General features: G+C 38.8%; 1 pseudogene; it reads left to right on the plus strand.

Annotated features, from left to right (window-relative positions):
* The window catches only part of LOC107661307 (TSC22 domain family protein 1-like), a 68989-nt pseudogene that overhangs the window by 60393 nt on the left and 1488 nt on the right, over positions 1-7108 (plus strand).

Raw genomic sequence — 7108 nt, forward strand, 5'->3', positions numbered from 1 at the left:
CAACCATGAAGAAAAACTTTTTAAATATTTTGATAAATTACTAAAAAAAAAAAAAAGACTTTTTAAACCGTTTAAGTGATTTTAATCGGTCAAAATTCTTCACGGTCGGTTAACCGGTTAAAATTAACATCCCTAGTAGCACACAATCTTATACAGCTAGTCAGCTAACTGTGTTCTGTAGCATCTGCGCTATGCTGCTAAAACTATCTTTTGGATCTAATGTTACAATAAGTAGTGAAACTTACCCAAAATAAAGGCTTAAACATCTAGAAAAACGCACATTTAAGGGGCTCCTCTTTTGGTGAAAGTTTTTAGACAGCTTTCAAAATGGCCGCCAGACAGTGTGAACACAGAGACTCATAGCGTTTGGCAGATGATTTATTCTAAAAACGATTTACGTTGCTTTCAAGTTCATGCATTCCCTGGGAATCTAACCCATGATGTTTCTACTGCCATGCTCTGCTGTTTGAGGCTACGTTTACACTAGTACGTTTACGTTTTAAAACGCATAGCGTTTGCTACGTTTACGTCTTGCTTCGTTTACACAACTCTGGCGTTTTCGACCCTCGAAAACGGAGATTTTGAAAACGCTGCAGACCCCGTTTTACTTTGAAAACTCCGGGGTTGCGTTTTCAGTGTAAACGTACCAAAACGGAGACTCTTGAAAACTGGTGTGGCTGCCCACATTCACTCTATGCATATCCTTGACGACCGTGTAAACAATAACATCATGCTCATTTGTTGTACCCATAGATATGTATAGGTATATGCCCCATTCGACCACTCCAAGCACAGATGCATCCGGCATCTAAATAATAGGGATCTAACTATACATATCTATGATTGTGCCTCCATGAATGGTCATGTGACATGCGTTTTCGGTTGTGTAGTGTGGACTGAGATCGTTTCTGAAATGCAGTGAAAGCGCCAGTGTAGACGAGGATCGTTTTCATTTTAAAACGCTGTTTTAAAACGAAAACGCACTAGTATAAACAGGGCCTGAGCTACAATCAAACTTCTGGTGTAAATGGTAGATGGATGATTTGTTCTGTTGAGCTTTGCACCAGGTTTCTGGACAGAAGCTTCTTTATCATTTAGAACTTGTTCTTAATGTTCACTATGTGAGTACGCATTGTCTGGAAAACCTGTTCCTGGTCCAGTCAGGTCTTGAAATTTGTGTAATATCTTCAGGTAGATAGCTGGAGTTGTGTGCCATGGCCTTTTAATTGTGGCTGTGACTGAGATGGCGAATGGAGCACGAAGACGTCCGTAAATAAGTCGGTTGTGTTGATTTGAGCGCTCTGAATGGTGGTAGTGTGAGGTCAGGTCATGGACGGCAGAGGTATATTTGGACTCCGTAATTGCTTAAATCCGCTTCCAGTCAAAGAGCCTGGAACAGCTAACAGCATCCTGAGCTGCTTAGGTTTGGGCTTCGTTTGGTGTGCCGCTGCTGCACTTAATTAGGATAAGTGATCTATTTTTACTGGATGCAAGTGTACACTTGATTGAAACGTTTCAGCGGTGCTGAACCCCACTCATGTTTTCAAAGCTTTGTGTCAATCATGAGCAGGACTTAAGCAATGTTTCAGAAGAACAGAGGATATCGGTTGTCATTTGGCAGGAAATTATGTGCTCCAGTGAGCGTAATGAATAGGGCTTCCCCCTAATAGTCGACTAACCGTTAGTCGATGAGAAGAGGCTTGGTCGACCAAAATTTGATTAGTCGCTTAGTCGCAGAACAAAAAAAAAAAAACTCCACATTGGCGAAGTCACGTAGATCGTTAACGGCTGGTACAAAATACAATTAATTAATAAAGAATATTTGGTAACACTTTATTTTAAGGTGTCCTAGTCACACATGTTACATGTAGGTAATGCATCTTTTGTATCTGTAAAGACTACATTTATTTGTGTGCACTCAGAATAACAACGAAACATTGTGCTTTTGTAAAATAATGAAAGCAAATAGGATGCGCTTTCTGCCGTCTCGGACTCTGTGAACTTGAGAGCGTCACTTCGAGAAACTGTGTATTTTTGCCTTATTACAGACATGAAAAATATATCTATAGAGAGTGAAACTTTTAAGTGAACCAATTCAAATAGAAAACAAATATTCTCAGATTATGTAATCCGTATGAAACATGCATACAGGCGCACACTAAGGAGATGACGAGTCAGTGTCGCCGACTTCATCTCTTAAACTGAAAACTGAAAGCACTAGTGTATCAATAAATTATTAAAACGTTAATGCAGTGTACTTGCTGTTTTTCCCTAGCACATTCATAATTATTATATTTGCTGGTACACAGTGGCAAGCCTTTTTTTGCGTGCGCTTGAGCGCTTATTAAGCTATGTAGGCAATTAAAGGCTCATTATTATGATTTATATGGTTTATTAATAAAAGTGTGACTAATAGTCAACTAATGCTTAAAATGAATGACTACTAGTCGACCAGAAAAATCTTTAGTCGAGGGCAGCCCTTGTAATGAAGAATTCCTCTGCGTTTACCGGGTGGGTGTTGCACCACCTTTATTATGGATTGGCATGTGGGTACACACCTTTACAACAGGATCGAAATTATGTGGAAACCTACCTAACCACAATCATGACTCAAGGCGACATTGTTGAAACAACAAAGCTGACGCAACTGTGTTCTGTGAAATATTCACATCTTATATGCAAATTATGGAATATTACACATCTGTTTATCAGAAATGTTTTGAATCATGACCGCTGAACTGTTCAACTGACTCTCAACTGATTATGCTGGGATCTTTTCTCATGTTATAAAATATCAAATATCAGTGTCATTTCTTTGGTAGGTTACAGTCTAATAAGCAGGATAATATACAATCAGATGATTAATAATAATGCAGAAGAAACCCTTTCAAGGTGATGATACAAGACCTGATCACCCTGTTTATTTTGTAATGTCCAGCTGATTGAAAAACTGAATATATATCTTCATCTCTCTACTAGATTAAAGTTTGTGGTTAATTTTGTAGATTCTCTTTTTTTCTAATTCATCCACCTAGTCTGCTTCACTATGCTTGTAAATACAGTTTAGTCGCAATATAACAGTTATCACTGGATCTTTTCTTCCATATTGTGATGTACATCCGAATGAAATGGATTATGGAAGAGATATCGCTTGTTGTTTGAATGGGGATCTGAATGTGAGCTTGCAATTTACTATAAGAAAAGGGCGGTTTATATAAACAAAATGATTGTTCAGCATACATCACCAGAGAGAAGTCTGAAGATTGGAAGATCATTTTGATTAAGAATTATTAGGTCAAAAAATATCAAATGAATCAAACAATTCTTCACAATAAGATCTATAACATGCATTTAGAAAATAGATTGGGTGAATTTGTATTTAATGCTTTAGAAGCTGTATATGTAAAGCTTGTTATAATTTAAAGATAAAGATTTCATTTTGAGATATACTATAGTTTCATCACCATAGATTGAGAGATATAATTGTCATGTTGAATAAGTGTGCTTGAGTTTATTGTGATCATTTCTCTTCTGTACTCTTGAGCCTTGCAAACCAAACACATGTGCATGCTCAAATAATATGAAGCACGTTGATGTGTAGTTAAACACATTAATTAAAGCTCACATGAGATTAGTTAGCTGCACCTAAATCAGAGGGGACTGAGTTTCATCTAAACATGCTGGAGATGCTTTCTGCTTTAGGATCTGAGCTTTCAGTCACGGGCACGGCTCCACATACCTCTGGAGGGCCATGAACACAGAAAACAAGTGTACAAATAATTTTCAAAATGTATTGCTAAATGGGGTGCATTAATAATCCGTTACATTTCTAGTTCAAACGTTGGTATTTAAAGATAACAATAAATAAATAAAATGAATTTAATCTGGATTATACGGAATTATTTTGACTTTTTCCGTGTAATACAAAAGATGACTATTTTTCCTTTAACATGCATTATTTTTATGAAGTGAATAATTAAAGTTATGTAGTTTCAAGACTAAAATGTATCTTTTTTTTATAATCGGGAGCGCCTGAGATGGCTGGTGGTCCTGTTGGGACTCCTTGCATGTTTTAAAGGTTAAAACTCGCCTGTTTTAGGGATCCACTCCACTGCAGTTCCGCTGTTTGCCAATAAGCGGCGACATGTAATCACTGTGTTTAAAGGCATTCCCCTTCAAATAATGTTTTGCCCGTGTATATATAGTAAAACAAAACAGACTGGAAAACATTTTTGGTGGAAGTAGTATTTTTTTCACATAAGGTTTTGCAATAACAACATGAAGAAGCTGACGCTCTTAAAGATACTTGGGAGCATGATCTAGGAGTTACTATTACAGAGGATCTATGGCGTAACATCTTGACCCAGGTACACTCCTCTTCCTTATGTGCTAGGCATGGTTTGATGCAGTGTAAAATACTATTCAGAGCCCACTTAACCAATGCCCAGTTGGCTAAATTTTACCCAGACAGAAGCGCTGCCTGTAACCGCTGCAAACATTCACCCGCTGATCACCTGCATATGTTTTGGACATGTCCACAGCTGGCAACTTTCTGGTCAGGTGTATTTGATACATTTAATAAAGTTCTCAACACTAATATAGACCCTGATCCCTTCTTAGCCCTCTTTGGAGTATCCCTTAGACCTGATCTGACAGCCCGAGATTGTAAGGTTGTTGCTTTCGCTACAATCTTGGCCAGACGAGCTATCCTTCTTATGTGGAAGCATACCTCGCCCCCGACACATAACAGGTGGATACAGGACATTTTTTACTGTATCTGACTTGAAAAGTTAATATGCTCACTCTCTTGTTCACTCAAATCCTTTTATAAGACTTGGGATCCCTTTTTGGACTATATTAAAGGACTACCTTGTGCACCTGTAACTGGCAACATGTAATGTTTGTCATCGGTTAGAAGGGATTTTTTTAATATATTGGTGAATTATATCTATTTTATTTCATTTGTTACTGTTTAATTATTTAATTTACTGTGTTTCTGTCTGAGTTAATATGAATGGGGGGATTGTGGAAGGGATTAATAATGGACAATATCCTACTGTTCACTTTGTTATCATTATTTCAATCTGTATTGTCACACAAAATACCAATAAAAAGATTTGAAGTAAAAGCTGTGGGTGCCTTGAGACTTTTGATGGAAATAACATCAACTCGCTCCAACCGGATTGTCTTATAAGGCAAGTCGAGTTTGAATAAATTATCCAAAGCGAGTCGGAAGAGCGTCAAATGGGGCGTGGCTGCATAAATTATTCGAATGCCTCTTGCTCTCCGCCAATAGCGCGCCGAGCAGCGCTGGCGTGAAATAAATTATGCAAATAGCACAGGCTGCAGATATTCACCAGCGCAGAGATGAGCTGACCTTGGAGTTTCTTTGTGCTGCGGCACTGGATGTACGGTCTCCTGATAAAGCGAGGTTTTCTGCTGGGAGTCACGCACAGTGTTCCTGCAAACGCACACAAAGGATGTAAAGCTCCAGAGGCTGTAGGAAGGACACGCGTTCGCTTCCCTGCGCGATTTCTTATGGACGCAATAGCATGAATTCTCCATGCTATTCCGTGGCGATGGATCTTGGTGTTTGTCAGCTTAGAAATTTCTCCATATCTTTCCTCTCGTCGTTGTTGGGGACTGAGACTTCGTCCGTCAAGCTCGACAATAGGTAAAATATCAGACTTGTGTTCGTAATAAACCGTCAACAAGCTAAAGCTCATATGAGAGCCTGCGTTCTGTGCAAAATAACTGTTACAAGCGTTGAACGCGAAAATTGGCGACGCGGTGCTGTTTTGGAGAATTTGGGTCATTTAATATCATAACTGGACGTTTTTAACTCTGGTTTGTGGTAAAAAGCCTAAGCTGTAAGCAGCTTGCCTGCTCTTTCAGTTCATTCAAAGATGATGCTGAAGGTAGCTTTGAATGTATAAAACGTACCTTTCTGAATAAAGAGACGCGGAGTTTGATGTGTTCTAGAGATTTCCATAGAAAATGCATAGTAATGTGGACTATTACACAATGATTTTCGATATTTCATGTGTTTGTGACGATATTTTGTTGACGTTGCCATGGTTTCTTGTGTGTTGCTGGTGTATTTAAGCAGCGAAGTAACGATTCTCTCTCTCCCCCCCACAGCTCATCGGGTGCCAGTGTTGTGGCCATAGACAACAAAATTGAACAAGCGATGGTAAGTCCTCCTGCCTTTCCCATCATAAACATTGCATATCCGAACAGATATTTAGTTTACATGCCGTAAGCAGGCTTTCGAGTTGCATCAGTGTCGCTGGAATGAATTATGTAACGTTAATCATTATCAAATGATTGTTGCTCTGTCATTGTGACAGCGTCGATGTTTTGCCGCTTTCATTGTTCATTCGCGCTAGTCCGAGTTTAGTTGAAAGTAAAAAGCTAATAAGAAAACGAGCGAAGCGTTTGGTGTTTGTTTGCCGACTTGCCTGGGGTTTTGCCTGCGTACTCACGCGATCTGTGCGCCTTGTTACTGTTGCTAGGCAAACCCCAAAGCTTTTACACATAGTTAAAAATATCTCGGCTTCTGATTGGCCTGACGCGCTGTGGGACGGCCATTTTGTTGGTTTGTTGGGAGGGAGGGAGGGATTGTGGGCAGCGAGTAGGAGGATGCAGGTTAGAGCCTTTCAAGGCTTTACTTCAAATGGTGAACGCAGCATCTCACAGTAGATTGGTGTTTTTGCACAATATGTGACTCTGGAGCACAAAACCAGTCATAAGTAGCACAGGTATATTTGTAGCAATAGCGGAAAATACATAGTATGGGTCCAAATTGTCAATTGTTCTTTTATGCCAAATAACAAAAGGATATTAAGTAAAGATCATGTTCCATGAAGATATTCTGTAAATTTCCTACCGTAAATATATTAAAATATATCATTACTTTGATTAGTAATATGCATTGCTAAGAACTTCCTTTGGACAACATTAAAGGCGATTTTCTCAATATTTAGATTTTTTGCACCCTCGCATGCCAGATTTTCAAATAGTTGTATCTCAGCCAAATAGTGTCCTATCCTAACAAAACCATACATCAATGGAAAGCTTGTTTATTCAGCTTTCAGATGATGTATAA

This window comes from Sinocyclocheilus anshuiensis, unplaced genomic scaffold (assembly GCF_001515605.1).
Source record: "Sinocyclocheilus anshuiensis isolate Anshui unplaced genomic scaffold, SAMN03320099.WGS_v1.1 scaffold507, whole genome shotgun sequence".
Lineage (NCBI taxonomy): Eukaryota > Metazoa > Chordata > Actinopteri > Cypriniformes > Cyprinidae > Sinocyclocheilus > Sinocyclocheilus anshuiensis.